The 4,603-nt window shown below is 48.2% G+C and overlaps 1 pseudogene; it reads left to right on the plus strand.

The window, feature by feature from the left end:
• Positions 1 to 3,613: 3,613 nt before the first annotated feature.
• On the plus strand, positions 3,614 to 4,237 carry LOC128337333 (shematrin-like protein 2; annotated as a pseudogene).
• Positions 4,238 to 4,603: the final 366 nt, after the last annotated feature.

The raw sequence follows: 4,603 nt of genomic DNA on the forward strand, positions 1-4,603 counted from the left end.
TTTTTCCATTGGCTAGAATGGGGGTTTGGGGCTGCCCCAGACCCGCCTCTGTGGGGTGGCAGCACCGCCAAAGTGGGTCCGGGGCCATGGCAAAAATGCCCTCAGTCCCTCCCAGCAATCCCCGTAGAGATAGGAGTGATGGTTCTGTTGTTTTTCTGAGGTGTTCTGAGTGAGTGTGGATTCTGTGATAGCAAATGAGAGTGGATTCATGGTGTCTCATTGGAAATCTCATTAGCTATCATAGAATCTACACTCAGAACACCTCATAAAAACAACAGAACCATCACTCGTATCTCTACGGGGATTGCAGGGAGGGACTGAGGGCATTTTTGCCATGGCCCCGGACCCACTTTGGGGGTGCTGCCACCCCACAGAGGCGGGTCTGGGGCAGCCCCAAACCCCCATTCTAGCCAAAGGAAAAAAAATTTTTTTCAAAAATTCACCAATAATACTAGGAGCAACCAATTGCCTTGGGATTTTTGGGGTGGAGGACACCCATGGGTGGCTACCACTCACCCCAGCTCTTTTGCCCCTAAGGGCTCCACATTGTGAGTTATGGGCAAGAATTATTTTTTTAAAAAAAATTGTAAAAAATCAGAGGAAGGTCCAATCGACTTGAAATTTGGGTGGCAGGTAGAACACAATGTCCCCTTCAAAACCAGCCACTTTTTGTAATCCGAACCGGTTCGGATCCGAACCGGACCGGGGGGGTGGTCCGGCAAAACCAAAACCGAACCTCCCCGGTCCGGTCCGGACCCGGTTCGGACCCGAACCGAACCGGGAGAACTGGTTTTATGCACATCCCTACAGCCAAATAGAGTCCACTTAGCTTTAATTTATCAGGAAAGAGATGGAGACTTTAACCAATAGTGCCAGAAGGATGAGGATGGAGCTCAGTGTGGGTTTTAAGGGTCAAAGCTCAGTGGAAGCGTGTCTGCTTTTCATGCAGGATGTCACATTTTCAATCCCTGACATCTCCACGTCAATACTTTATAGAAGAATGATCGTAGCTCGGTGGGAAACCATCCACTTTAGATGCAGGCATTTCCAGGTCAATCCCCAACATCTCCAGGTCAATACAATTCAGGTTGAAAGCACACCGCTCAGTGGTAGAACATCTGCTTTGCATGCAAGAGGCCCCAGATTCCATCCCTGGCACTCAGCATTTCCAGGTAGGACTGGGAAAGATGCCTGCCTGAAACCTTGGAGAGCTGCTACCAGTCAGTGTAGACCAGGTCTGCTCCACTCTGACCGTCCTTTAGACGTTAGCCTTCAACTCCCAGAATCCCTTCATATTGGTCATTGTGGCTGGGGTTTATGGGAGTTGTAGTCCAAGCACAGCTGGAGGGCCGAAGTTGATCAGCCCTCGTGTAGACAATACTGAGTGAGGTGGACCAATGACCTAACTCAGTATAAGGCTGCTTCCTGTGCACCTGTCCTATTCATTTGGGGGGATGGGGCCAAAGTTTAGTGGGAGAGCTTCTAGTTTGTATGTAGAAGGCGCTGGGTTCACAGTAGGGATGTGCAAACGTGTTCAGCATCAAAGCAGTTCATGACGTCGAAACATGTTCGACGTCGACCCCGGACCAGACCACCACCCCAGCCCATTTGCGTACTGGCCCAGTCCGATTCGAACCAAATCAGACCAGCTGGTTCCGTGCACACCCTTAGTTCACAGGTCTGACCATTAATGGCAGCTTCCTGTGTTCCTGTTTTCTTCTTCTCTTTTAGAATACCTTTCATTTCTTTTCTTTGGTTTTTAGAAAGAAATATCTACTGCCATCACCACCCAAATATAATCTGGTGCCCCTTAATGAACTGGGTACCTCCAAATGGATCCAGAAATCTAATGTTCCAATACCTAAATCCTCCTGAAATGAATAAACCTATATGGGAAAAACAAAGAGAGGCCTGAAGTGGTTTTTTAAAATATGAACACTGGCTAAACGTTTATATGGAATTTATCTGTATCCCACACAAAGTCCAATGGGGCCGCCCACCAAAAAAAGAGACAACCGCCTTCTGTGACTGGTGCTCCTCAACAACTGTCCAGAAGGCCTTGCCTTATGTTCTGTGCTATGGAAACAGCTGCATAGTAGGTCCTTGTCATGATCAAAACTGGAACCATTCCTTTTGCGAACCACCACCACCCCTTGCAAACAGCTTCACCCATTCCATATTTACTTAGAGGGAAATCTGTGTTTAGTAGGGCTTACTTCCAAGACGGCATTCCAAAATGTATAGCGTTAAGGAACATTCCGGGAAGAAGGAAGGCAATCTGGGTGTTTCCACTTTTAGCTGATGCCAGCATAATTTTGTTTTTTGCTCTGAAATCTTTGGGGTAATTAGAGTAATCTTGGATGTGATGAAACCAGCCGATTTTGATAATAAAGATCATGAGTGCAAAGGGGTGTCTCTCAGCCATTAAGGACACCGTGAGCAGAGTATAAAAGCCTCCGTCTCTCCACAATCAACCATCAACTCATCTCTTGCCTTCTCTTGCCTTCCTACTCCTTCGAGGAACAGGTAAGCTTGGCTTGTTCAAGCCGTTTCATTTATACTTCCTGAAATATCACTTTACTGAGACGGTTAGCCTTGTGAGATGGATGCTTGCATTTCCATCTTGTGCTATGGGGTTCTTGGATTCATCGCCCAATATATTTCTGGAGGTGTTTGAGTCTTCGGATGGTCCAGATGTTGGCTGAGAAGCTAAACATTCTCCTCACATTTGGGCTTCTTTGGGTGTATCTAACTTACACACTTTAAATTAGTTTGTTATCCTCTCTCCCCCATGAAACCTAAGGGATTTTTGTTGTCTGAGAAGGGGCTAGGGACCTCGAATGGAATCCAAACAACATTTCCCAGGATTCCTTGGAGGAAGCCATGACAGTTGACACTGCTATGAAATTATTATCATGCTTTTGGAGTGGTGGAGATGGCTGCTGTCAAGGGGTGAATAATATCTGGGCTTAATCCCGGAAGACCAAACTTGGTCAAGCAGAACATAGGAAGCTGCCTTCTACTGAGCCAGACCTTTGATCCATCTAGCTGATTGGCAGTGGCTCTCTCAGGTTCCAGGCAGGAGTCTTTCCCAGCCCTACCTGGAGATGCTGCCTGGGACCTTCTGCATGTGAAGTGGGTTCTCTGCCATGGAGAGATCTTCAGAAGTCTACAGCTAGTATACATTTTGGATGCACAGAATCTAGTAGCCTGACAGAAAAGCACTCATCAGGCGTGATCATTTTCCAGTGCCTGAAATTTCTTTCTCCCGGCATCCTTTGCTGTAGAACTGGGCTGCACAGCTTCCACCCTCCTGCAGATGGGGGACTACAACTCCCAGCATCCCTTACTATTAGCCACTGTGGCTGTGGATGTTAGGAGTTGTATTCCACCAACATCTGGCAGGACGAAGCAGTGCAGCCCAGTTACAGAGGAACACTGAGTGAATCATTTCTCCAGGATTGTATCATTAGTGCTTCCCTTCCACATAGGAAGCTGCCGTATACTGAGTCAGGGATTGTACATGAATCTGTGCCATTCACGGAATTTCTCATGGATCATATAATTTGTTCTCCCTCTTGCATTCTTTCAGACTCACCTCTACTCACCAGACATGCCTCTCTGTGGACCATCCTGCACCGTCCCATCCTGCGCTTCCACCCCCGTCGTTGGCTTTGGATCAGCAGGTCTCTGAGGAAGTCTCTGCGGTGGCGGCTACGGAGGTCTCGGCTACGGAGGTCTCGGCTATGGCTATGGAAGTCTCAGCTATGGCTAGGGTGCTGGCGGACGAGCTGAAACTTCTGGCAACCTGGGCACCCTAGCTGGAGTCTTCCCTTCCTGCATCAACCAGATCCCCCCAGCAGAGATTGTGATTCAGCCACCCGCCTCTGTTGTGACCATCCCAGGACCCATCCTGTCCGCTAGCTGCGAGCCCGTCTCCGTGGGAGGCAACACTCCCTGTGCTGTGGGTGGTTCCGGAATCATCGGTGGTTATGGTGGTTATGGCAGTTACGGTGGTTACGGTGGTTACGGCTATGGTGGATATGGCTACGGCAACGGTCTCCTTGGGCGCCGCTATGGTGGAGCCCTTGGACGCAGAGACAGCGTCTGCCTGTCCCCTTGCTAAATTCTAATGGACTATCTAGCTAGGAAGAAGAAGAATGACCCAATTCCACAGTGGGATGTATAGTCCTGGGTTTAGATATGCAGAGATCCCTCTACCCTAACTGGAGTCAGTGGGTGAAAAGGGTTTTTTTGGCATCCCTGAAAACCAGGCCTAGCTCTCTTTCTTTCCTGCCTCTGCTTTCAATTTGACTTCTCTTTATTTATGCACTTCATCTGGGGCTCCTTTATTCAGGTCTTTCAAATGGGCACGCACAAAGTCACGGGGAAAGGCAACAGAAGCATTTAGTTCAGCCCCTGAATTTTGAACCCAGGTGAACTAGCAAAACTGTGCAAACATTGCTTGAGGGAGAGAAGAATGTTCTAGAAATATCAACCACCCACCTCTCTCACACACTTGCATGGTCTCTTTCATCCATGTTGCTTTCTCCCTTTGCATAATACTCCTTGGGAATGATTCGTGCCTTGTTTTGTTTCCATT

The sequence above is a fragment of the Hemicordylus capensis genome, chromosome 14 (assembly GCF_027244095.1).
Source record: "Hemicordylus capensis ecotype Gifberg chromosome 14, rHemCap1.1.pri, whole genome shotgun sequence".
Taxonomy (NCBI): Eukaryota; Metazoa; Chordata; class Lepidosauria; order Squamata; family Cordylidae; genus Hemicordylus; species Hemicordylus capensis.